Below are 27747 nucleotides of genomic sequence, written 5' to 3'. Positions count from 1 at the left end.
GGCGACATACTGGAGTAAGGTGGCCCCTTCACACCACATGACTGGTGTCCTTATAAGAAGAAAAGAAGAGACACAGAGGGAAGACAGCTGTGTGCAGCTGGAATGATGCATCTGAAGCCAAGCAATGCCGAGTGTTGCTGGCCACCACCCAAAACTGGAAAAGGCCAGGAAGGATTCTGCCCTAGAAACTTCAAAGGCAGCACAGCCCTGCCAACACCTGCATTCAGACTCTGGCCTGCAGAACTGTGAGAGGATGAATTTCTGTTGTTTTCAGCCACCCAAGCTTAGGAAAGGGGTTGCAGCAGACTGGGAATAAGACAGGCAGCCCGTCAGCCTCCCTGGAATTCCCAGGCAGCTTGCAGGAACCACAGTGGGCCCTGGGCTCTGAGAAGGTCTGAGGCCCAGCAGGCACAGGGGCCTAAACTATTTCTCGGCAAGGAGGAAGGAAGGTTCATCCAGAAAGTAGATCCCCTTCCTCCTTCTCACACCTCACAAGGTCACAGCGACGTGACTGGGAGGAGAGCCAGGGACTTTTCACTAAGGTGTGTGGGAGACAGCTTGGCAGCCCTTGGCCTCTGAAGGGAGGAGGTGGCATGAAGGAGGGCAGTTTCAGAACTTCTCAGTTCCTGCTTGATGACCTGTGTGTAAAGTATTTCTGTTTAGGTTACAAAATCCTCTCAGAAACATAATTCTCAGAAAATCCAGGCACCCAATCCAGCTCCCTGGCCTTCCCTGAAATCTGAATTCAAAGGGGCTGAGCCAGCCTGCCCTGGGTGTCAGGCCTCTGAGCCCAAGCTAAGCCATCATATCCTCTGTGCCCTGCACGTACACATCCAGATGGCCGGTTCCTGCCTTAACTGATGACATTCCACCAAAAAAGAAGTGAAAATGGCCTGTTCCTGCCTTAACCGATGACATTGTCTTGTGAAATTCCTTCTCCTGGCTCATCCTGGCTCAAAACCTTCCCCACTGAGTACCTTGTGACCCCCACTCTGCCCACCAGAGAACAACCCCCCTTTGACTGTAATTTTCCTTTGCCTACCCAAATCCTATACAACGGCCCCACCCCATCTCCCTTCACTGACTCTTTTTCAGACTCAGCCCACCTGCACCCAGGTGAAATAAACGGCCATGTTGCTCACACAAAGCCTGTTTGGTGGTCTCTTCACACGGACGTGCATGAAATTTTGTGCCGTGACTTGGATCGGGGGACCTCCCTTGGGAGATCAATCCCATGTCCTCCTGTTCTTTGCTGCATGAAAAGATCCACCTACAACTTCAGGTCCTCAGACCCACCAGCCCAAGGAACATCTCACCAATTTCAAATCGGGCAAGTGGCCTCTTCTTACTCTCTTCTGCAACCTCTCTCTGTCCGTCAACCACTTTCTCCTTTCCAGTCTTCAATCTCTCCCTTCTCTTAATTTCAATTCCTTTCATTTTCTGGTAGAGACAAAGGAGACACGTTTTATCCGTGGACCCAAAACATTGATGCTGGTCATGGACTGGGAAGGCAGCCTTCTCTTGGTGTTTAATCATTGCAGGGATGCCTCTCTGATGATTCACCCACGTTTCAAAGGTGTCAGACCACCCAGTAATGCCTGCCTTGATCCTTCACCCTTAGTGGCAAGTCCTGCTTTTCTGGGGGAGGGACAAGTACCCCAACCCCTTCTCTCCATGTCTCTACACCTTCTCTGCTTTTCTGTGGGAGGGGCAATTACCCCAACCCCTTCTCTCCATGTCTCTATCCCTTCTCTGCTTTTCTGGGGGAGGGGCAAGTACCCCTCAACCCCTTCTCCTTCACCCTTAGTGTCAAGTCCCGCTTTTCTGGGGGTGGGGCAAGTACCCCAACCCCTTCTCTCCATGTCTCTACCCCTTCTCCACCTTTCTAGGGGGCAAGAAACCCCCAACCCCTTCTCCTTCACCCTTAGTGGCAAGTCCCACTTTTCTGGGGGAGGAACAAGTACCCCAACCTCGTATCTCTGCACCCCAATCCCTTATTTCCGTGCCACAACCCCTTTTCTCTGTGCCCAAATCCCTTATTTCCACACCCAGACCTCTTATATCTCCATGCCCTGATCCCTTATTTCCATGCCCGGACATTGTATCTCTGCATTCCAACCCCTTTCCCACTTTTCTGGAGGGTAAGAACCCCCGAACCCCTTCCCTCCATGTCTCTACTGTCTCTTTTCTCTGGGCTTTGCTTCCTTCACTATGGACAACTTTCCACCCTCCATCCCTCCTTCTTCTCCCTTAGCCTGTATTTTGAAGAACTTAAAACCTCTTCAATTCTCACCTGACCTAAAATCTAAGCATCTTATTTTCTTCTGCAATGCTGCTTGACCCCAATACAAACTCAACAGTAGTTCCAAATAGCCAGAAAATGGCACTTTCAATTTTTTCATCCTGCAAGATCTAAACAATTCTTGTCGTAAAATGGGCAAACGGTCTGAGGTGCCTGACTTCCAGGCATTCTTTTACACTTTGGTCCCTTCCTAGTCTCTGTGCCCAAAGCAACTCATCCCAAATCCTCCTTTCCCTCCCGCCTGTCCCCTCAGTCCCAAACCCAACATCACTGAGTCTTTCTAATCTTCCTTTTCTACAGACCCTTCTGACCTCTCCCCTCCTCCCCAGGCTGCTCCTTGCCAGGCCCAGCTAGGTCCCAATTCTTCCGCAGCCTCTGCTCCTCCACCCTATAATCCTTTTATCACCTCCACTCCTCAAACCCGGTCCGGCTTAGAGTTTCATTCCATGACTAACCCTCCCCAACGTGCCCAGCAATTTACTCTTAGAAAAGTGCCTGGAGCTAAAGACATAGTCAAGGTTAATTCTCCTTTTTCTTTATCCCAAATCAGATAGCATTTAGCCACTTTTTCATCAAATATAAAAATCCAGCATAGTTCATGGCTTGTTTGGCGGCAACCCTGAGAAGCTTTGCAGCCCTAGACCCTAAAAAGTCAAAAGGCTGTCTTATTCTCAGTATGCATTTTATTTCCCAATCTGCTCCCTGCATTAAATGAAACTCCAAAAATTAAATTCTGGCCCTGAAACCCCAGAACAGGATTTAATTAACCTCACCTTCAAGGTGTACAATAATAGAAAAAAGTTGTAATTACTTGCCTCCACGGTGAGACAAACCCCAGCCACACCTCCAGCCCACAAGAACTTCCAAACGCCTGAATCGTAGCAGCCAGGCGTTCCTCCAGAACGTCCTCCCCCAGGAGCTTGCTACAAGTGCCGGAATTCTGGCCACCAGGCCAGGGAATGCCTGCAGCCCAGGATTCCTCCTAAGCCGTGTCCCATCTGTGTGAGACCCCACTGGAAATCGGACTGTTCAACTCACGTGGCAATCCCTCCCAGAGCCCCTGGAACTCTGGCCCAAACCTCTCTGACTGACTCCTTCTCGGCTTAGCAGCTGAAGACTGATGCTGCCTGATTGCCTCAGAAGCCCCGTAGGCCATCATGGACGCCGAGCTTTAGGTAACTCTCACAGTGGAGGGTAAGTCCGTCCCCTTCTTAATCAATACGGAGGCTACCCATTCCACATTACTTTCTTTTCAAGGGCCTGTTTCCCTTGCCTCCATAACTGTTGTAGGTATTGACAGCCAGGCTTCTAAACCTCTTAAAACTCCCCAACTCTGATGCCAACTTAGGCAATACTCTTTTAAGCACTCCTTTTTAGTTATCCCCACCTGCCCAGTTCCCTTATTAGGCCGAGACACTTTAACTAAATTATCTGCTTCCCTGGCTATTCCTGGGCTACAGCCACACCTCATTGCCACCTTTTCTGCCAGTTCAAAGCCTCCTTCACATCCTCCTCTTGTATCTCCCCACCTTAACACACAAGTATAGGATACCTCTACACCCTCTTTGGTGACCGATTTTGCACCCCTTACCATCTCATTAAAACCTAATCACCCTTACCCCACTCAACGCCAGTATCCCATCCCACGGCACGCTTTCAAAAGCTTAAAGCCTGTTATCACTCGCCTGCTACAGCATGGCCTTTTAAAGCCTATAAACTCTCCTTACAATTCCCCCATTTTACCTGTCCTAAAACCAGACAAGCCTTTCAAGTTAGTTCAAGATCCGCGCCTTATCAACCAAATTGTTTTGCCTATCCACCCTGTGGTGTCAAATCCATATACTCTCCTATCATCAGTACCTCCCTCCACAAACCATTATTCTGTTCTGGATCTCAAACATGCTTTCCTTACTATTCCTTTGCACCCGCCATCCCAGCCTCTCTTTGCTTTCACTTGGACTGACCCTGACACCCATCAGGCTCAGCAAATTACCTGGGCTGTACTGCCCCAAGCCTTCACAGACAACCCCCATTACTTCAGCCAAGCCCAAATTTCATCTTCATCTGTTATCTATCTCAGCATAATTCTCATAAAAACACACGTGCTCTCCCTGCTGATCATGTCTGATTAATGTCCCAAACCTCAATCCCTTACAAAACAACAACTCCTTTCCTTCCTAGGCATGGTTAGTGCGGTCAGAATTCTTACACAAGAGCCAGGACTGCACCCTGTAGCCTTTCTGTCCAAACAACTTGACCTTGCTGTTTTAGCCTAGCCATCATGTCTCCGTGCAGAGGCTGCTGCCGCCCTTATACTTTTAGAGGCCCTCAAAATCACAAACTATGCTCAACTCACTCTCTGCATTTCTCATAACTTCCAAAATCTATTTTCTTCCTCACACCTGCTGCATATACTTTCTGCTCCCCGGCTCCTTCAGCTGTATTCACTCTTTGTTAAGTCCCACAATTACCGTTGTTCCTGGCCCGGACTTCAGTCCGGCCTCCCACATCATTCCTGATGCCACACCTGACTCCCATGACTGTATCTCTCTGATCCACCTGACATTCCCCCCATTTCCCCATATTTCCTTCTTTCCTGTTCCTTACCCTGATCACGATTGATTTATTGATGGCAGTTTCACCAGGCCTAATTGCCACACACCAGCAAAGGCAGACTATGCTATAGTACAAGCCACTAGCCCACCTCTTAGAACCTCTCATTTCCTTTCCGTCGTGGAAATCTATCCTCAAGGAAATAACTTCTCAGTGTTCCATATGGTATTCTACTATTCTTCAGGGATTATTCAGGCCCCCTCCCTTCCCTACACATCAAGCTCGAGGATTTGCCCCCACCCAGGACTGGCAAATTAGCTTTACTCAACATGCCCCGAGTCAGATAACTAAAATACCTCTTAGTCTAGGTAGACACTTTCACTGGATAGGTACAGGCCTTTCCTACAGGGTCTGAGACGGCCACCACTGTCATTTCTTCCCTTCTGTCAGACATAATTCCTCAGTTTAGTCTTTCCACCTCTATACAGTCTGATAACAGACCAGCCTTTATTAGTCAAATCAGCCAAGCAGTTTTTCAGGCTCTTAGTATTCAGTGAAACCTTTATATCCCTTACAGCCCTCCGTCTTCAGGAAAAGTAGAATGGACTGAAGGTCTTTTAAAAACACACCTCACCAAGCTCAGCCACTAACTTAAAAAGGACTGGACAATACTTTTACCACTTTCCCTTCTCAGAAGTCAGACCTGTCCTCAGAATGCTACAAAATACAGCCCATTAGAGCTCCTGTATAGACGCTCCTTTTTATTAGGCCCCAGTCTCATTCCAGACACCAGGCCAACTTAGACTGTGACCCCAAAAAACTTGTCAACCCTACTTTCTCCTATCTAGTCATACTCCTATTCACCGTTCTCGTCTACTCATGCATGCCCTGTTCTTGTTTAAACTGCTGGTTTACACTGTTTCTCCAAGCCATCACAGCTGATATCTCCTGGTGCTATTCCCAAACTGCCACTCTAAACTCTTGAATTAAATAAATAATCTTTGCTGACAGGACTATGCTGAATTTCCTTAGGCACTCTAATTAGATGTCCTAGGTCCTCCCAATTCTTATACATTTAATACCTGTTTTTCTCCTTCTCTTATTCTGTTTAGTTTTTTAATTATCCAGGCCATCACCAATAATTCTAAATGACAAATGTTCCTTCTAACAACCCCACAATATCACCCCTTACCACACAATCTTCCTTCAGCTTAATCTCTCCCACTCTAGGTTCCCACGCTGCCCCTAATCCTGCTCGAAGCAGCGCTGAGAAACATCGCCCATTATCTCCCCATACCATCCCCCAAAATTTTCACTGTCCCAACACTTTACCACTATTTCGTTTTATTTTTCTTATTAATATAAGAAGACAGGAATGTCAGGCCTCTGAGCCAAAGCTAAGTCATCATATCCCCTGTGACTTGCACGTACACATCCAGATGGCCGGTTCCTGCCTTAACTGATGACATTCCACCACAAAAGAAGTGAAAATGGCCTGTTCCTGCCTTGACTGATGACATTGTCTTGTGAAATTCCTTCTCCTGGCTCATCCTGGCTCAAAACCTCCCCCACTGAGTACCTTGTGACCCCCAATCTGCCCGCCAGAGAACAACCCCCCTTTGACTGCAATTTTCCTTTGCCTACCCAAATCCTATAAAATGGCCCCACCCCATCTCCCTTCGCTGACTCTTTCAGATTCAGCCCGCCTGCACCCAGGTGAAGTAAACAGCCATGTTGCTCACACAAAGCCTGTTTCGTGGTCTCTTCACACGGACACACATGAAACTGGGGTCCTTACGCCCACCAGCCCAGAGTGCTCTCTAGAGGAAGGCTACAGACACTTCCTGGCTCGCTCATCCAGACGTTAGCTGTCTTGCTGAAACTCCTTTTTTCACCCTTGAAAACCACTGAAAGAATGGCCAAGAACCCAGCTATCCTGAGTAAGTTCACTTAGAGAAGCAAAATCTAACATGAGTGGCAAAATGGACATTGGCATGAGGAGTGTGTGTCAGAATCCTGCCCCTTGGAACTACATCATCGCTTGTACAGTGTACCCCCCCAGGCACCAAGAGACCAGGCCGAGACCCTTCAGTGGCCCTGGGCCTCTGGTCAGTGTCTTTCTGTCTGGCACACAGGCAGGCCCTCATAGAACAATGAGTACTGAAAGTTCCAGCCTTCTTGGTGGGTTCTCAGCACCCCGTCGTGAGCCACACACTGCCCCAGGGAAATCAGGATCCCCCTGATGCAACCCCTGGGTCAGTGCCCCTTCTGAAGTGCCCCAGGCTGGCACCCCTATACTTAGATCTCTTCAGCCTCGTCATGAAAACCTTCTTGTCCATCACCCCAGCATTCCCCAGACTGTGCTAAATGAGCAGCTGACCACGCGTCAAATCAATTTTCAGAGTTTGCCTTTGGTTTAATATTCACGGCTCATCCAAAAGATCTTGTCACTATAGCTAGATGAAAAAAATGACAATGCTCTGGAGAAGCAGAGCCACCAGATGGAAGATACCTGGGTCCCAGGTTCATGAGGAGAGGAGCTGCCTGCTCCACAGACTGTCACATGAGTGGGAATGAAGTTTTGCTGCGTTTAGACCATTACCTTTCTTCACTCTGTCACATAGTCTATCTCCGCTAAACAGAACTTGACCTCCGCCAGCCCATTTACAACAAGACCTGTATGTGCAGTGCAGTGGCCTGAGCCTCCAATCCATGCCCCACCTATCCAACCGGCCTTGCCATATTCTTACTCTGAGAGTGGTATTCTGGGGACAGAAGCTCAGTGCATACAATTAACTAATGCCAGATCCTTCAGGCGCTTTGCACTTTGAAGTCTATCCGTCCTAGCACATTCCAAGTACAAAGAAGACACTTTAGCAGTACAACCTGCCTTACACTCAGTTCATTTCCTTCTTCAAAAACCTAGGCCCGGCCAGGCGTGGTGGCTCACACCTGTAATCCCAGCACTTTGGGAGGCTGAGGCAGGTGGATCACCTGAGGTCAGGAGTTCGAGAGCAGCCCGACCAACATGGTGAAATTCCATCTCTACTAAAAATGCAAAGAATTAGCCAGGTGTGGTGGCACGCCCCTGTAATTCCAGCTACGCTGGAGGCTGAGGTGGGGGAATTGCTTGAACCCTGGAGGTGGAGGCTGCAGTGAGCTGAGATTGTGCCACTGCACTCCAGCCGGGGAAACAGAGCAAAACCCCATCTCAAAAAGCAACAACAACAACAAAAACAAAGAAACCTAGGCCCACATCCAGACAATGGAATGTTATTTAGCACTAAAATGAAATGAGCTATCAAACCACAAAAAGACATGGAGAAACCTTAAATGCATATTCCTAAGTGAACGAAGCCCATCTGAAAAGGCTGCGCACTGTATGATTCCAACTATATGACATTCTGGATAAAGCAAAACTATGGAGACAGTGAAAATATCCACTGTTGCCAGAGGTCAGGAGAAAGGAGGAAAGAATTGGTGAAAGTCAGGGGATTTTTAGGGCAGTGAAACTACTCTGTGATACTACAATGGTGGATCCATGTCATTGTCCATATGTCCAAACCCATGCAATGTACAACAACAAGACTGAGCCCTCATGTAAACTTTGGACTGTGGGTGATAGTGATGTGTCAATGTAGGTTTATTGATTATAACAAATATCCCACTGAGGTTTGATATTGCTAGTGGGGGAAGCTGCGTGTGTGTGTGTGTGGCAGGTGGGAGTAGAGGTTGATGACAACTCTGAACTTTCTGCTCCATTTTTCTTTCTTTCTTTTCTTTTCTGTTTCTTTCCTTTTCCTTCCCTTCCTTCCTTCCTTCCCTCCCTCCCTCCTTTCTTTCTCCTTTCTTTTTTTCTTTCTTTGTCACCCAGGTTGGAATACAGTGGTATGATCTCTGCCCACTTCAACCTCCACCTCGCAGGTTCAAGCAATTCTCCTGCCTCAGCCCCCTACGTAGCTAGGATTACAGGCATGCACCACCAGGCCCGGCTAATTTTTTTGAATTTTTAGTAGAGACAGTGTTTCATTATATTGGTCAGGCTGGTCTCAAACTCCTGACCTCCTGATCTGCCCACCTCGGCCTCTCAAAGTGCTGCGATTACAGGTGTGAGCCACAGTGCCTGGCCTCTGCTCCATTTTCCTATGAACCTAGAACTTCTCTAACACATTAATTCTATTTAAAAGGAAAAAAATAATCCGTATCCCCAGGATAGCATTACCTTTGACAGGAGAGGAGCTAGCATTAGGGAGGGGAGAATGAGACGCTCAGGTGAGCTGGCCATGCCCTGTTCCTTGATCTGCATGGCGTGCATGTGCTTTACTTTGTGAAAGCTCACCCAGTTATCCACTTTGTATATGTAAACACAAATGTTTAAGAAAACTTCACCTGCAGTTATCTGACCTGCATTTTTAAACAATAAAGAAAGCCTAGGCACCATGGAGCCTTGGATAACACATGGAACAAGGGGGTGCAGAATGCCTTCCGTAGCCAGCCTCAGTCCCACGAGGATAGGCTGCTGGGTGGCAGCAGGACAGGCTCATGAGGACCAGCCATTGCCCAAATGCTCTGGTCCTCCAGGCTGCCTGCCCATGCCTCAAGCTGTTTGGTCTACAGTGCCAAAAGGTCAGGAAGAAGGACAGTTAGACAACCCCATGGTTTCAGCAACACGGAGGCCATAAAGAACCATTTTGAAACCATATGGAATGGGGGGTGGGGACAGAAGCTTGTTTGGAAAAGGTTGAAAAGTGAGTGGAGGGGCTAGGCACAGTGGCTCATGCTTGTAATCCCAGCATTTTGGGAGGCTGAGGCAGGCGGATCACCTGAGAATGAGAGTTCAAGACCAGCCTGACTCACATGGAAAAACCCCATCTCTGCTAAAAATACAAAATTAGCCGGGTGTGGTGGCAGGCGCTTGTAATCCCAGTAACTCGGGAGGCTGAGGCAGCTGAATCACTTGAATCTGGGAGGCAGAAGTGGCAGTGAGCCGAGATCACACCATTGCACTCCAGCCTGAGCAACAAGAGCAAGACTCCATCTTAAAAAAAAAAAAAAAAAGAAAGAAAGAAACATAATAAAATGGAAATGGTTTATACTGGATCATGCTACGTGGGGAATGCAGGGAGGAGGTATTCCCAAGCAGGGACCCTCTTTTCTACTACGACTGACTCTGGAACAGTGAGGAGCAGCTGGATTCTATCAACACTTCGACAGTGCCCTATATAACCAGCTCTCAACTCACTCACCCCCAGCTGTTTGGTCTATGGATGACAGTTTCTAGGTGAACAAACAACATCCTGTTTGGAAGGCTGCTGCTCTGGCTAAAGACGGTAAAAATCAGTCAGCTCAGTGAGCTGTATTGCATGCTTTTTTCCTAGCTGCTGATTTATACCAGAATGATGCCAATAACTGATTTTCAAAGAATCATGTTATGTGTCTAAGTGTTCCTCAGGAGTGTGATATTGTGAAATAGATATTTGATCAGTTGAACAGTGGTAGAAGCCCCCTGTTTGGGTTTTTACTGACTCCTGGGCAGTGACCAGTGTCTTGGCTGTACACTCAGGCAAAAGGGCAATAGCCACCTGGCTTATTAATGGGATGTCCATATGGGGCACAGCCCTGTGGAGAGGTGAAAGATGCCTTGAAGTAGAACAGGTTCACGCCCATCAGAAAAATTCCCTTTCAGGCTCAGGAGGTGGCTAGAGTCACCAAGTGGATTTTTTTTGTGTGCTCCTGTGAGGCGGTCCCTTGGGTCCATGAAATGAGTGAACAAGGGGGTTCTGCAGCAATGCAGAGATGGGCTGAATCTAGCCATGCCCCTCGGGCTCAAAACGCCAATAAGAACTGTTCTGTCGCTGGGTGCGATGGCTCAAGCCTGTAGTTGCAGCACTTTGGGTGGCCGAGGCGGATGGATCACCTGAGGTTGGGAGTTCAAGACCAGCCTGACCAACATGGAGAAACCCCATCTCTACTAAAAATACAAAATTTCCAGGGCGTGGTAGTGCATGCCTATAATCCCAGCTGAGGCAGGAGAATTGCTTGTACCCAAGAGGCAGAGGTTGCGGTGAGCCGAGATGACGCCGTTGGACTCCGGCCTGGGCAAAAAGAGTGGAACAACATCTCAAAAAAAAAAAAAAAAAAGAACTGTTCTGTCTGCCAGCAAGAGAAACAGGGACTACGCATGGCTGCGAGGCACATTTCCTGGTGGGAAAGCTCTTAACATAACTGGCAAGTGAGATGGATGCTGGCAGCCCTGGGGGGCTGCATCTAGGTCTTGACAGGAATAGACACTGTCTCTGGACTGGGCTTTGTTTGTGTGGTAGAAGATGCAAACACTCAGAGTGCCCTTAAAAAAAAAAGAAAAAAGGCCAGGCACGGTGGCTCATGCCTGTAATCCCAGCACATTGGGAGGCTGAGGAGGGCAGATCACCTGAGGTCAGGAGTTCAAGACCAGCCTGGCAAGCATGGTGACACCCCATCCCTACAAAAATACAAAAAAATTAGCCAATCCCAGCTACTTGGGAGGCTGAGGCAGTAGAATCACCTGAACCCAGGAGTCCGAGGTTGCAGTGAGCAGAGATCGTGTCATTGCACTCCAGCCTGGGAGACAGAGGGAGACACTGCTCAAAAAAAAAAAAAAAAAAAAAAAAAAAAAAGGAAAAGAAAAGAAAGAAAAGGGGGAAAAAAAACAGAAGAGGAGATACTGCATGAAACTTGATGGCCAATGTCATTGCTTCAGAAAAAGGAGCACTCTGTACAGCCCATAATGTCCAACAATGGGCAGAGAGGCATCCTCTTCAGAGTCATAATTTGGCACAGAAGTGGAACAGGCAATTAAAACCCTGGTTGTCTAAAACGGGGGAGGTGAGAGCAGAAGGGCTGGTGATAGAGTTTGGATCTGTATCTCCACGCAATTGTGTGTTGAATTGTAATCCCCAGTGTTGGAGCTGGGGCCTGGTGGGAGGCAATTGGATCATGGGGGCAGGTTTCCAATGGATGGTTTAGCACCATTCTCTTTGGTATTGTACTCACGATAGTGAGTGAGTTCTCATGACATCTGGTCATTTAAAAGTGTGTGGGGACAGGCGTGCGGGCTCATGCATGTAATCCCAGCACTTTGAAAGGCTGAGGTGGGTGGATCAACTGAGGTCAGGAGTTCAAGACCAGCCTGGCCTACATGGCAAAACCCCGTCTCTAGTAAAAATACAAAAAGTAGCCAGCATGGTCTTGGGCGCCTGTAATCCCAGCTACTTGGGAGGCTGAGGCAGGAAAATCACTTGAGCTCAGGAGGCAGAGGTTGCAGTGAGCCAAGATCACACCATTGCACTCCAGGTTGGAAGACAGAGCAAGACTCTGTCTCAAAAAAGAAAAAAAAGTGCACAGCACGTTCCCCCGGTCATTCTCTCTGGCTCCTGCTCCTGCCATGTAAGAGAACTGCTCCTTCTTCATCTTCTGCCATGATTGGAAGCTTCTTGAGGCCTCACCAGAAGCAGAAGCTGTTATGCTTCCCATACAGTCTGCAGAAGAGTGAGCCAATTCAACTTCTTTCCTTATAAATTACCCAATCCCATTGCTTCTCAGGCTTTTGGCTAAGATCAAGTATAAATTACCCAGTCTCAGATATTTCTTTATAGCAATGCAAGAATGAACTAATACAGCTGGCTTGCAGGCTTTGTGAGTGTGCACTCATACTTAGCATGAGTGGTCTAAAGGAGTGGCCTTCCAGATTTTTCTCCATTTTTTTGGTTGATCTGGGGAAGGGAGGGTGGGGAGGATGCTGACATGACCATGCAATTTTTTTTTGTTTTTTTCCCAAGATGGAGTCTTGCTTTGTCACCCAGGCTGCAGTGCAGTGGCACAATCTCAGCTCACTGCAACCTTTGCCTCCCGGGTTCAAGCAATTCTGTCTCAGCCTCCCGAGTAGCTGGGATTACAGGCACACGCCACCAGGCCCAGCTAATTTTTGTATTTTTAGTAGAGATAGGGTTTCACCACGTTGGCCAGGTTGGTCTCAAACTCCTGACCTCATGATCCACCCGCCTCAGCCTCCCAAAGTGCTGGGATTACAGGTGTGAACCACCGCATCCAGCCCAATGAAGCGTTCTTGAATGAATGACAAAGTCAAGAAGACTACCAGAACTACAGAACATCAAAGTGAATAAGTGAGTATTAGCTTCTGATTAATCCTCATCAGCAACCAACATAACCCAGGGCTTATAGATTTCTCTATGTAATATGCTACACACACATCTACGGAAAGAGAGAGAGAGAGAAGCACAACCGTCAACCAATTTTCAAAAGTTACTCGAAATGTGCTCTGTTGATCTTGTATTAAAATCTTTAGATTACACTACTATTTTATTTTATTTCAAACAGGACTGGTAGAAACTTCTTCATGCCTTTTCAACCAAAGGCCCTCAATCCTACAAAAATGATCACCTTGTTCTTTGACCAAGTACCAACCTTAGAAAGTTATGCAGCGAACTCCATCTGACTTAGATTAGTTGAAAAGTAACTGGATCAATCCCCCTTTACCCCAAGCCTCTAAACGGAACAATTTTCTTTTCTTCGGGATGCAGTGTAACCCTCAAACTGCAGAGCCACTTGGCGATGAAGCCAGGATCGCAGTGCATTTGATAACTTAATGCAACTTTTTACTAGCACTTAAAACTCAGATATGAAATCTATACTTGATCTTTTCTGCTTGGAATTGGCCAGATTAGTGGTTGTGCCCCGGCATACAACAAAAGGCTCTCAGAAACACTCAGGGTCGCTAACCAATCAGAAGGACCAACAGAGCTCGAGAAACAGACAGGAGGGTGGAAGGGCACCGCCTTCCACCCCACCCGCTTAGACAGCCTTTCAACTCTGCCCACTTTGAGGATGTGTAGGATGATCGAGGTAAGCATGATACCTACCTTAACCTCAAGGTAGAAATTGAGGCTTGAGGGCACTTATTTGGTGCCTTATTCGGTTAATTGGAAGATTGTATGGTAATTTCACTGCTCATAATAATTAAACCTTTTTTTTTCACTTTAGGGATGATAATGACATTTGGAAAGTAGCACTATAAACCTCAAACATGATTGGATTTAGGAGCAGGACAGGTTTGCTGTACACTTGACCGGAAATGCTTTGTTCCCCAAAGCAGCAAAAAAGCCAGAGAATGGAAGTTTCTAAAACTTGAAGCAGATGTAAGCGGCAAAGCCAAAAACTGTGCCTAGAGAACAGGTCGGGTGACCGGCTGTATCTATTCCAGCCTCCCCATTGGCTCGGTGGAGGATTTCAGACAGGTCTCTCAGTTTCCCCTTCTTTGGTTTCACCTTGGAATGAGGGGAAGTCACAGCATTTCTTCCTTTGTATTTCACAGAAGCACAGGAGGCTGGATTGGCAGTCAGCAAATGTAAAGAAATACGGGCGCCCACATGGTGATTATGATGGCCTGGCCTCAAGCTTCATATTCATCCCTAATTGATTCCCTGGCACACTCGCCAGTGACCTGGCTCCGCTTCACCGAATGGCCCCAAGGGCCCACACTTTCTTAATTCTCCTGTAGACCCTTTATTCACTCCCCCTCATCCTTCCTTTGCTGACGGTGGTTGCTTCTGACTGCCCCAATCTTTTATTTCTTTTCTTTCTTTTTTTTTTTTTTTTTTTTTTTGAGATGTAGTCTTGCTCTGTTGCCCAGGCTGGAGTGCTGTGGCTAGATCTCAGCTCACTGCAACCTCCACCTCCCCAGTTCAAGCGATTCTCCTGTCTTGGCCTCCCGAGTAGCTGGTATTACAGGCATGCGCCACCATGCCTGGCTAATTTTTTCTGCATTTTTAGTAGAGATGGAGTTTCAGCATTTTGGCCAGGCTTGTCCCTAACTCCCAACCTCAAATGATCCACCTGCCTTGGCCTCCCAAAATGCTGGGATTACAGGAACGAGCTACCGAGCCTGGCCTCAATCTTATGCTTATTGTTCTTAATCTGTTGCCTCATTTTATAGCCACAGCTCAGGTGACAGCTAACGGATTACATTCATCTGTCTCTGAGCCTCTAAGACTTCTATTTTCTTCACCACCCTCCAGGAATCCTTTTTCTAGGTCTTGGTTGCTGGCCATCTCCTGGACGGTTAAGTTGAAAATCTGACCTCCAGTTCATTGGTGCATCTACAATCAATCCTCGTTACCTGCAGATTCTGTAGCTGCAAATTCACCTACTTGATAATGTTTCTTTATAGCCCCTAAATCAATCCCAGCGGGGCTTTCCTGGATGTGCGCCGCGTGCTGAAGAGGTTGAATGGCTGATATGCACCGTCCCAGCAGAGCTCCATCGAGAAACCTCTGCTTTTCGGTTTCCGCTCTTATACCATAAATAAATGCCCTTTCCTTGGTCATTTTGGGGTTTTTTTGAGACAGAGTCTCACTCTGTCACCCAAGCTGGAGTGTGGTGGCATGATTGCAACCTCTGCCTCTCAGGTCCAAGTGATTCTTCTGCCTCAGCCTCCCGTGTAGCTGGGACTACAGGCATGTGCCACCTCACACAGCTAATTTTTGTTTTTTAGTAGAGATGCGGTTTCGCCATATTGGCCAGGCTGGTCTCAAACTCCTGACCTCAGGTGATCCACCTGTCCTGGGCTCCCAAAGTGCTGGGACTACAGGTGTGAGCCACAATGTCCAGCCAGGGTTCTCCTAAATGTAATGGAAAGAGGAGAAATGGAATGGCAGAGAGAGAGAGAGAACTAGGACCCGCATGAATGAATCAAGTTGAGCTGGAGAGAAACTGTATTTATAGGAAAGTTAAGGCTCTGAGTTCGGAGGTCAAGCAGCGTGGGGGTGAGCAAAGCCATGGGAGGAAAGCAGGGCTTCAAAAAACAGCTGCTCCTTCTTGATAGATGCAGGGAGGAAACAGGAAAGACCGGGGGCCGTGCAGTGTTATTTGTAGCACTTGAATAGCTTGGCTCTTAGAGTCCCAGGGCCTCCAGCTAGTGATCCACAGATGCCATTAGAGGGCAAAAGGGCTGCTGCGCCATCATTTGCCACCAAGAAGACCCGGGACGGCCCTGGCCTTAAGGACAGGTTAGTCAATTGCTTATTGTACGTCACGAGATGAACGCTGGGAGAGAGGAAACGCAGGGTGTGTAGGGAGAGGGCAAAAACGGCTACATCTGACCCACCCTAGAGATGAGGAAGGCTTCCAGGTGGGAGCTGATGCCAGGAGGTAACCAGGTGGAAATCTCCCTCAAGTAGCAGGGACAGGTGTGCAAAGGCTCAGAGGGAGCTTCTCCAGGATCAGCAGAGCTCGATTGTAGGGTGTGAGGCTGTCACAGAGGCTGGAGAACTAAGCAGTGCCTTGCTATGAAGCCTGAATTTTAATCTGAAGGGACATGGGAGCTACTTCAGGCTGGTAGGCAGGGGGGTGATGCTGGTTGGATTGCAATGCAGAGAAACCCTTGGTTGGCCTGAGTCTGATAGACTGGAGAGACCCTTGAAGAAATCAGAGTATAGGCAGTCCTCCGGAGTAGAAATGAGGAAGGTGCCAACTGAGACCACAGCAGTGGGGAAGAGTGTGAGAGGGATGGAAATTGAGACAAATTCATGGGTGTTTGGCCTGTGCAGTCACACAGGGCCCTATGCTGAGAGGGACCCCGAGCTTGGCTTAATGCTCTACTGTCACTGTCTTAAAATTCCTGCTCATTTTATGTTTGAATCTATGTTTTGATTTGTTTTGAGAAAGAGTCTCACTCTTTCACCCAGGCTGAAGTGCAGTGGTGCCATCTCGGCTCACTGCGACCTCCACCTCCCAGGCTCAAGTGATTCTCCTGCCTCAGCCTCCCAAGTAGCTGGGACTACAGCCACCCGCAACCACGCCCAGCTAATTTTTGTATTTTTAGTAGACAGTGGGTTTCGCCATATTGGCCAGGCTGGTCTTGAACTCCTGACATCAAGTGATCTGCCCACCTCAGCCTCCCAAAGTGCTGGGATTACAGGTGTGAGCCACTGCACCCAGTCTGAATCTATGTTTTATCAGTGAAATCCAACGGGGCAATAGAACATGTGCATGGGCAGATGAGACACCAACAATAAGAGTTACCCCCGTCCCTTGCCACCACACTCCCCACGGCGTGTCTGCCGTGCCCTGAGCATAGAATCTTGAAGGGTCCGCAGAGCATGGGAGCCCAGCAAGGCTCCAAGTGAGAATAACGGCCACCTACTATGTCCACAACGGAGTCTGCAAGAGATGCTGACAGCATCAAGAGGTCGCGGTTTCTCTTATTATAGAATCAGAATTGAAAACCAAGTCAATGGCATTCTAAGAAACAGGAACAAACAAGGAACCCTCTCCCAGCCTTTTCTACCTATCTGATTCCCTGTGGTAGCCAACCATTTCCACTGGAAATGATGACATAGGAGAGGCAAAAATAGCAGAGTCATAGTTATTTTTCCTTTCAATTCTTCCTTACACATCAGTAAGCCAAAGGTAGAGAGTGGTGGTAGATTGTATAGGTGTGAAAAAGTGAAATAATAACAGCTGAATGGCAGGTGTGGTGGCTCATGTCTGTAATCCCAGCATTTTGGGAGGCTGAGGCGTGTGGATCACAAGGTCAGGAGTTCAAGACCAGCCTGGCCAATATAGCGAAACCCCATCTCTATTAAAAATACAAAAATTAGGCTGGTATGGTGGCGTGTTCCTGTAATCCCAGCTACTCAGGAGGCTGAAGGCAGGAGAATGTTCTGAACACGGGAGGCAGAGGTTGCAGTGAGCTGAGATCTCACCACTGCACTCTAACCTGGGCAAGACAGCAAGACTCTGTCTCAGGGAAAACAAACAAACAAACAAACAAATAAACAGAAACAGTTGAATTAGTTTCCTGCAACGTCTCACTGTTTCTGTGAGGCAAAAAAAAACCCCACATGCAAAGTACAAATTATGTCATTTCTGTGATTCGACATTTGAGTCCAATGTTCCTGTTGAAATCCGGCATTGCACAGTGTAAAGAGGAACAGTATAATCCATGCTAGTAACTTAAAATGTTAATTATTTTTTTTACTTAGAAGGACATTAAATAACAAATGAAAGCATCATGAGAAATTGAAACACAGGGACCACAGAAGAAAGAAAATGCTTTATATGTTAATACTTCAGCAGTGCTTTTCCTCTGATTTTTGAATAAGGGGGCCCATGTTTTCATCTTGCACTGGGCCTTGCAAATTCTGTAGCTGGTCCTGACTGTCAAGAGAGGGATTTAGCCATAAAATCAGCAGGGGTTTGTCATGGAGATGTTGGGTACCGGAAGATAGAGGGTTTAGGCATGGCTGCAGGGTTTTAAGCTGGTGGTACTGTTGGCTGGGAAATCTAGTAATTCAGCATTGAAGGACAGGCTTTGTGAATCTGTTGTGGATGGGCTGAGCCTGCAGCGGCCATGGGGCATCCTGCCTGGGAGGAGGGCGAGCAGCAATTCATCAGCACAGGTGGTGACTGAGGCTCAGGAGGGGCTACTGAGTCAGGAACTGTGGGCAGGGTTGCCGGGGAATGCAGACATTTAGGAGATGGGACAACAGCTGGGTATGGTGGCTCACACCTGTAATCCCAGCTACTCAGGAGGCTGAGACAGGAGGATAGCTCTAGGCCAGGAGTTCAAGATCACCCTGTAAAACAGTGAGGCTCCATTTCCCCCCCACCAAAAAAATTCATAAAAAGTAAAAATACAAAAAAGAGATGGGACAATAAAGAAGGCCTCATAAAGGAGATGGAGAGGAAGGGGACAGGAGGAAAGGGGAGAGAGAAGGTGACAGCCAGAAGCAGGCATGAGAGGTTCCCTAGAGTGGGGTTTTATTATCTCAAGTGACCATGAGCAAATTACTGAAATTCTGTGTGCTGCAGACATCATGGATAAAACGAAGATAAAATGAAGACAATAACAAGAGCATTTATGGGCGGGGTGGTTGTGGTGAAGATTAAATGAAGAGTTTATATGGGAAGGGCTCAGAATGCTGCTGTATTAAATGCCTCGGGCTGCTGTAACAAGGTACCACAAGCTGGGTGGCTTAGAACTACAGAAATGCATCGTCTCACACCTGCAGGCCAGAAGGCTGAGATGAAGGCGTTCTCAGGACCATGCTCCCTCTGAAGATACTAGGGAAGGATCTCCCTCCCAGCTTCCGCCAGCCCCTTAGCTTGTGGAAGCAGAAGTCCAATCTTCACGTGGCCTTCTCCCTGTGTGAACCTGTGTCCAAAATTTCCCCTTTCCATATCTATATCTATATCATCTATATCTATATCTATATCTATATCTATATCTATATCTTTATATCTACACACACACATACACATATATGTAGTGTGTGTATATATATAGATATATAAAATTTTATTTATTTATTTATTTATTTATTTATTTATTTATTTATTTTGAGACAGAATCCTGCTCTGTCACCCAGGCTGGAGTACAGTGGTGCAATCCTGGCTCACTGCCACTTCTGCCTCCTGAGTTCAAGCAATTATCCTGCCTCAGCCTCCCGAGTAGCTGGGAATACAGTTGCCCCCCACTATGCCCAGCTAATTTTTTTGTATTTTTAGTAGAGACAGGTTTCACCATGTTGGACAGGCTGGTCTTGAACTCCTGACCTCAAGTGATCCACCTGCCTTCGCCTCCCAAACTGCTAAGATTACAGGCGTGAGCCACCGTGCCTGGCCTATTTATTATTTTTTAAAGCTGGGGGTCTTGCTATGTTGGCCAGGTTGGTCTTGAACCTTGGCCTCAAGTGATCCTCTTGCCTCAGTCTCCCAAAGTGCTAGGATTACAGCCATGAGCCACTGCACCTGGCCAATTTCCCCTTTCCATAAGGACACCCATTATACTGGGTTAAACCCACTCTATCAAATTCATTTGAACTTGACTACCTTTGTAATGACTGTCTCCAAATATGTCACATTTTGAGGTACTGGGGGTCAGGACTTCAAATAGTCTTTTGTGGGAGAGGGGATGCAATTCAACCCACAACAGTGCCCTGCTCTGTTAAATGTTCACCTTTGTGAATAAGACGACCTCCACGAGTTGTTTTCTTCAAAGGTATGAGGAAGAGAACAGTGAGGGACAACGTGAGGGTGGGGAACATAAATTTGTTGTGGCCACAATCCCCACAACAACCCGATGTTTCTCCCGCAGCACCTAGCAGCCCAGGTGAAGGTAAATGCAAGAAGGAGAGGGAACAATGATGAGGGAGTGACACGCGTCAAAGACAACCACAGGCAAAAATACTGATGGCAGCAAGGCAGACGGGGAACACTGTTCATTGCTCTACCTGCCTCACTTTTGTTCAGGGGCCACCAGGAGGCCTGAGGTCCCAGGTGGACAGAAATCACCAAGATCCCCTCTTGGCCCCAACCAACATACGCACAGGAGGCAAACCAACTTTTGATCATTTATTAAAACAAATAAGAGGTTAATCTGTGGGTAAAAAGGCCTTGTTTGCCAGCAGCTCAGGGGATGCCTTCAAGCTGACAGGCGCTAGTGTGCTTTGAAGTAGGAAGCATCACAGGGGTTCTGGAGATAAGCAATAGATAGACAACGAGAGTTACCAGAAGTGTCAAGTCAGGCATCACCTTAACAGAAATTATTCCTGGAGCTAATGTGGAAGTCATTAATCCCAAGAGAAAAGACAGAGCTGGGCATGGTGGCTCATGCCTGTCATCTCAACAGTTTGGGAGGCCGAGGCGGGAGGATCCCTTGAAGCCAAGAGTTAAAGATCAGCCTGGGCAATAAAGTGAGACCTCGTCTCTACAAAAACTAAACGAAATAAAATAAATTAGCCAGGTGCAGTGGTGCACACCTGTAGTCCCAGTTACTCAGGAGGCTAAGGCAGGAGGATTGCTTGAGCCCAGGAGGTCAAGGCTGCAGTGACCTATGATCATATCACTGCACTCCAGCCTGGGCAACAGAGCAAGTCCCTGTCTCTAAAAATAAGAGAAGAGAAGACAGATGAAGCAAAGTGGGCCAAAACTTAGAAAAAAGGAATTGCTCCTTTTTAGATGAAGGATTGAGAAACAAAATTTTCAAGAGCAGCAATGAAAGACTTGTCTACCACAGTGTAGCCCTCAGTAAAACCACAAGTGGGCAGACTCTGACTCTCCCACGCCCCTCTCACTCACCCCAAACCCCTTCTAGATAGAATGTTCTCCTTCCTCTTCATCCTAATGTCAGGAGCAACTTTGGTGGTACGTTCCCCACAACTGCCCCGTTTGCCAAAGCTCCAGGTTCCAGAGCCTTCCTTCCTTTCTTCTCTTCTGCTTTAAGGCTTGCTTACCCTGAGTACAAGACCCTTACAGCCTTGTTAGATAAATGGCTATGTAAGATGATAGTTTAATCAGAGCGAGTATGGCTGATGATGGCTTCTGCAATATAATGCAATGAACCTGCGCCCACCTTTACTGAACGATCAACATTCACTTTGGTGTAATGGGGTAAACCATGAGCATGTCCCTCCTGATGTGATGCACAGAGAACATGACACCATTGCTGTGATAGTCCCACCCCAAATGCACAAGATTATTACCGCCAGGAAACATCAGCGAAATCCAAAGTAAGGGACATTCTATCAAATAACCGTCTTGTGTTCTTCAAGAATGCCAATACCATGAAAGATAAAGAAAAACTGAGAAGCTGTTCCACGCTAAAAGGGACCTACAGAGACACAACAACTGAAAATAATGCAGGATCTGGGCTTATCATTTGCTCCAATGTACATCATTGGGTTAACTGGCAAAATCTGAATGAGGTCCATACATTAGAAAACCGTATTGTAGCAGGGTTAGTTTCCTGATTTTGATCGTTGCCTTGGTTATATAAGAGACAGTCCTTGTTATTAAGGAATACACAGGAGTATTTAAGGGTAAAGGATAACTCATCTGCCACTTAGAAAATAATAAAGCATATGGGGTAAAATGGTAGCACTGGGGAATCTCAGTGAAGGGTATAAAGGATGTCTTTGTACTATTCTTGCAAAGCTTCTGTGTCTGGAAAAATAATAAAAAATATTACATATTTTATAACTAAATGAATGAAAAAGTGTGCAATGTTTCCGCAGGTGTCAACCTTGGCGATGCAATAGGATCATCTCAGAAGCTCTGCATGAATATCAGTGCCCAAGCCCCAACCCAGAGATTCATAGTCAGTTAGCTGGGGGTGAAATTGCAGACATCAGCATGTGTGAAACACACCCCAAGGTCATTCTAGTGTGAATCCAGAATAATAAGCATCCAGTTTAGCCTTTAGTGTCATTGGGTGACAGGAAAGTTCTAGGCTGGGGACTTTCTGAGCCCCCCATGTCTGCTTGTTTTGAGATCTGATCTTGGGGGCAGCATGGTGGCTCAAAACAGGAGCACAGTTGTGGGTCCAGTCTTGGTCCTTCCACTAATAAGATGGGAGACGTTGGGTCAGATCCCTTGCCTGTGCCAAGCCTGGGTTTTCTCAGCTGTGGAATGAGGTTAACCAGGAAGTGCCTCAGAGGCTAATGTGCATTCAAGGAAGAAGATGCCCAGCTCAGTAACTGATATGGTGTGGCTGTGTCCCCACCCAAATCTCTAATTGTAGTTCCCATAATCACCACATGTTGTGGGAGGGACCTAGTGGGAGGTAACTGAATCATGGAGTAGGTCTTTCCATTGCTGTTCTCATGACATTGACTATGTCTCACAAGATTTAATTTTTTTTTCTTTTTTTGAGACCGGGTCGCACTCTGTTGCCCAGGCTGGAGTGCAGTGGTGTGATCTCAGATCACTGCAACCTCTGCCTCCTGGATTTAAGCAATTTTCTTGCCTCAGCCTCCTGAGAATCTGGGGCAACAGTCATGAGCCATCACGCCTGGCTAATTTTTGTAATTTTATTAGAGATGGGATTTCAACATGTTGGCCAGGCTGGTCTCAAACTCCTGATCTCAGGTGATCCACCCACTTTGGCTTCCCAAAGTGCTGTGATTAGAGGGGTGAGTCACTGTGCCCTGCCTGATCTAATGGTTTTATAAAGGGGAGCTCCCCTGCACAAGTCTCTTTCCTGCTGCCATGTAAGATGTGACTTTGCTCCTCCTCCACCTTCTGCCATAATCATGAGGCCTCCCCAGTCATGTGGATCTGTGAGTCCATTAAACCTCTTTTTCTTTATAGATTACCCAGTCTCAGGTATGTCTTTATTAGCAGAGTGAGAATGGACTAATAGAGTAACTCTTACATCCCCGGACCCCAAAATGGAGTTGCCACAGGATGGCAGTCTGAAATCCTTGTGATGTCCAGCTGGCAGAAAGGAATTTGGATGAGTAGGGCTGGCCAACTTCTGGTATTGCTGGTGGGTCCTGTCATTGAGTGGGTGACTCCTTTCACCCCTGACCCTTCATAGGACTAAATTCTGGGAGGGTTTTTGGGAAAGGGTCTAGAGAAGGCAAGAGGACACCAATCGTCTTCCAGGCAGTAGGAAGGCAAGTTGGAGAGGCCAAGCTCCCAAGTAAACCGAAGCACCTCCACTGGCCCCTTTGTGAGGCATGCTTGACTGGGTTTTACGGAAAGAAAGTGCCGTCATCAAAGTTTGTGAAAAAAGGCCCCAGGCTCCACACCTGATCCCTGGTGCCCCCCTCTGCCCTGCCGTAGACTCACCTAAAGCTGTGCTGCCCAGGGTCATGGCCTCGGGCCACACGTGGCTACTGGGCACTTGAGATGTGGACGTCTCAATTGAGATAAGCTGTTAGTGTAAAATATACACTAGATTTCCAAGCCTTCATAAGCAAAAAAAAAAAAAAAAAAAAGAACATAAAATATCTCATTAAGAATTTTTCAGTATTCATTAATGTTGAAATAATAATATTTTGAATATATCGGTTAAATAAAGTTTACTAGAATTCATTTCACCCCTTTTACTTTTTCTAATGTGGTGACTAAATTATTTAATATTACACATGTGGATTACATTATATTTCTATTGGACAGCTCTGTTCTGAAGTCTGCACATTGTCCTTTTGTGGCTTATTTCCTTGATAATTTTATTAAAATTAAATTGAGGGGCCAGGTGCAGTGACTCACACCTGTAATCTCAGCATTTTGGGAGGCTTAGGCAGGTGGATCACCTGAGGTCAGGAGTTCGAGACCAGCCTGGCCAACATGGTGAAACCTTGTCTCTACTTAAAAATACAAAAATTATCCAGGCGTAGGGGTGCGTGACTATAATCCCAGTTATGCGGGAGGCTGAGGTAGAAGAATTGCTTGAATCCTAGAGGCAGAAATAGCAGTGAGCCGAGATCACGCCACTGCACTCCAGCCTGGGGGACAAGAGCAAAAATCCATCTCTAAATAAATAAATAAATAGAAAGAAAAATAAAATTGAGGGCCGGGCACGGTGGCTCATGCCTGTAATCCCAGCACTTTGGGAGGCCGAGGTAGGAGGATGACTTGAGGTCAGGAGCTCGAGAGTAGCCTGGCCAACATGGTGAAATCCCGTCTCTACTAAAAATACAAAAATTAGCTGGGCTTTGTGGTGGGTGCCTGAAATCCCAACTACTCCGGAGGCTGAGGCAGGAGAATCACTTGAACCCGGGAGTCGAGGTTGCGGTGAGCTGAGATTTCACCAAGGCGCTCAGGCCTGGGCGGCAGAGTGAGACCCTGTCTCAAAAAATAAAGAAAGAAAGAAAAATAAATTGAGGAAGGATTGAGCATGCAAAATAGAATCAGCCTTGGACCCTCAATACCCTGCAGTGAGAATTCCCCTGCGGTTCTCAGGCTTCTGTAAATCCATCAAATACACTCTTCCTTCAGGTTCACTAAAACGCAGATATTGTGAGATAATGCTCATTTCTCACAGCTTGCTTGAATAATAATAATGATCGTTATAGAAATTTACAACTTAATAGTCAATACTGCCTTTTCAACCCAGTCTGTGAGACTGAATCGTAAATGTGACATTCTTTGAAGTAAAGCTCTCAATTAATGTACCAGACTGCATAAACTCTAATAACTTACCTTTCTATGGAAAGAGAATATGTGAGTATTCTCTTTGAAGACAAATGGTGGAGAGTAGACTCTCATCAAAGACCCTCTGGCAGTAATGAGTTGCATTCCAGAAGGTTCCCGAAGGTTCTTTGGAAGGCTGCAGTTTGGGATTGGTTCTCAGGTGTCTGTCTAACTGCTTTCTAAGGATGAGGACGGCTGGGCATGGTGGCTCACGCTTATAATCCCAGCAATTTGGGAGGTCGAGGCGGGTGGATCAAGAGGTCAGGAGATCGAGACTATCCTGGCTAACAAGGTGAAACCCTGTCTCTACTAAAAATACAAAAAATTAGCCCGGCGTTGTGGTGGGCCCCTGTAGTCCCAGCTACTCGGGAGGCTGAGGCAGGAGAATGGTGTGAACCCGGGAGGCAGAGCTTCCAGTGAGCCGAGATCGCGCCACTGCACTCCAGCCTGGGTGACAGAGCAAGACTCCGTCTCAAAAAAAAAAAAAAAAAAAAAGGATGAAGACTCCTTTTTCGTGCTTTAGCTACACCCACAGGAGCAAGAGACTAAGACATTCTTCCACACAATAACAGACCCAGGCAGTGCAGAGCCATGTGGGTCTTATCTGTTCTGTTGTCCACAGTCTGGTTTTATCTTAGACCCAGCCTGGTGCAATCCATGTTGTGTATTGGCACTCCACTTAAGTTTCCCGTTTGTAAAAAGTCCCTTTCATTAGGTGATTCCTCAGAGCTTTAGGAGAACTTTCTGGAAACGAGGAAGAAGGAAATAAAGGTTGTTTTGCTGAGGATGGTTGACACTGGGCGCGGTACCCAAATGAGTGGTTTCAGCAGAAAGTAGCTTCCACGCTGAACTAACGCTTGGCAACATTATGGGAAAATTTGGGGAAGCCGGGAGAGGAGGGGGCAGAGTTTCTTTCCCAGCCAGCCAGGGGTCCAGGCAGTTTTGGTCCTGGGACATCTCTCTGTGCATTCCCAAGTGATTGCAAGGATTCTTCTTGTCATCGTCTGAGACTTGGATTCCTCAAGCGTCCTTCTTTTCCTGGAGCCTCTGGGTCCTCTATTCTTGAGACCTTTCCTGAGCCGTCCCAGTAGCCCCGCCATGATTTCATTGCAGGGCTGTGGCCATCTATGACAAGCCGGCATCTTTCTTTAAAGAGGCACCTCTGGACCTGCAGCACCGGCTCTTCATGAAGCTGGGCGGCACGCACTCTCCGTTCAGGGCCCGGTAGGCCTCCCATCCTCAGCTGCCTTCTCTCCTGCTCGCCACTGCCCTGGCCTCTCCCCTTCTCACTGCAGACCTGGGAACCCACTCATCCAGGGGTTGGCAAACTAAGGCTACAGGCCAGTCTCCTGCTTTTGTAAATCAAGTTTCATGGGGACACAAAACACTCATTGACTTCTGAGTTGTCTGCAGCAGCCTTTGAGCTACAATAGCAGAATTGCGTTTTGTAACAGAGAACCTGTGGCCCATAAAGCCTGAAGTATTTACTCTCTGTCACTTTAAGAAATGTTTGTGTACCCCTGCACTGTCTTAATCTCCTTCCAATGGGTTCCCAGGTCTGTGACAGGATCTGTGGACCTGTGAGTCCCCTGGGGTGTCTCATGGGGCTAAGGAGGGGAACTTTGTGCAGGTCCACATACTTTGAGGTGTGCCTCTGGGTAAGCTGGGGTGGTGTAGGAGGGCGTCCCTGCACCCTCATCTTGAGTCCAGGGGATGATAAGACAGTAAGTCCCGTGGAGAAAAGGAATGAGTCAGTCTTGTTTGCTATTGTAACCTTAGCACCCAGCAACAATATTAGAGAAAGCAAGCCCAGGCCTCGGATGGCAGGGGTGGCCTGGTGCTGCTGATGTGGCTGGGCACCCCAACCGTTGGGAGCCTGCAGGCCTCGCCATGGCAGGAGATGCCCCTCCTGGGTCCTGGGCCTGCTCTGTGGCCTCTCACAGGGTTTTTTTCTGCTCTTTCAGCTCAGAACCTGAGGACCCAGCCGCAGAGCGGTCAGCCTTCACGGAGTGGGATGCTGGAAGCGGGCTGTTGAGACGTCTCCACAAGCGGCCAGCCCTGCTGGTCAGCAGCACGAGCTGGACAGGTCTGCACGACCCCTGGGGCACTTGGGGTTGGTGTGACGGGCACCTGGCCAACCTGTGTTCTCCTCACCCCTGCCAGTCCTGCATGACCCCACCCTGCCACGGTCTCAATGAGAAGGGGAGGGCGTGTGAGCTGGAAGAGGGGTGTCCAGAAACAGGCCCCTGACATTCAATTCTCTTTTCATAGAGGATGAAGACTTCTCCATCCTGCTGGCAGCTTTAGAAAGTAGGTGTGTGACTGTGGGGAGGAGCTCTGGGTTTGTCGGGGGCCACTGAGCTGTGAGCTGCTTGTCTGGCCTGCAGCATGTTCCTGTCCCAGGACACCGGGGGTGGTGGAGGTGGGCTGCCTTGAATCCCCAGTTGGGTCATTGAGTGACCAGGCTCTCAGGCTGAAATGCCCCCTCCAGGACAGTATCTCACAGAGGCTGGTGGCCTGCCCACCAGAGCAGTGCTCTTTCTCCACCTGACCAGGTGACTCTGGCTATTGTTTATTTAAAAACATTTTTCTGAATGGGCATGGTGGCTCACACCTGTAATCGTAAAACTCTGGGAGGCTGAGGCAGGCAGATCACCTGAGGTCAGGGGTTCGAGACCAACCTGGCCAACATGGCAAAACCTGTCTTTACCAAAAATACAAAAATTAGCTAGGTATGGTGGTGGGTGCCTGTAATCCCAGCTACTTGGGAGGCTGATGCACAAGAATGACTTGAACCTGGGAGGCAGAGTTTGCAGTGAGATGAGATCGTGCCATTACATTCCAGCCTGGGTGACAGAGCGGGAGTCTGTCAGAACAACAACAACAAAAAATCTATCAGAAATTCCATGTAGACT

The 27747-nt window shown here is 47.6% G+C and overlaps 1 protein-coding gene across 1 annotated transcript in view; it reads left to right on the top strand.

Moving 5' to 3' along the window:
- Positions 1–27747, top strand: part of LOC134761888 (chitobiosyldiphosphodolichol beta-mannosyltransferase-like) — a 966630-nt gene that overhangs the window by 937530 nt on the left and 1353 nt on the right. The window lies entirely within an intron of this gene.

The sequence above is a fragment of the Pongo abelii genome, chromosome 7 (assembly GCF_028885655.2).
Source record: "Pongo abelii isolate AG06213 chromosome 7, NHGRI_mPonAbe1-v2.0_pri, whole genome shotgun sequence".
Lineage (NCBI taxonomy): Eukaryota > Metazoa > Chordata > Mammalia > Primates > Hominidae > Pongo > Pongo abelii.
This window is presented reverse-complemented; position numbering and strand designations above follow the sequence as displayed.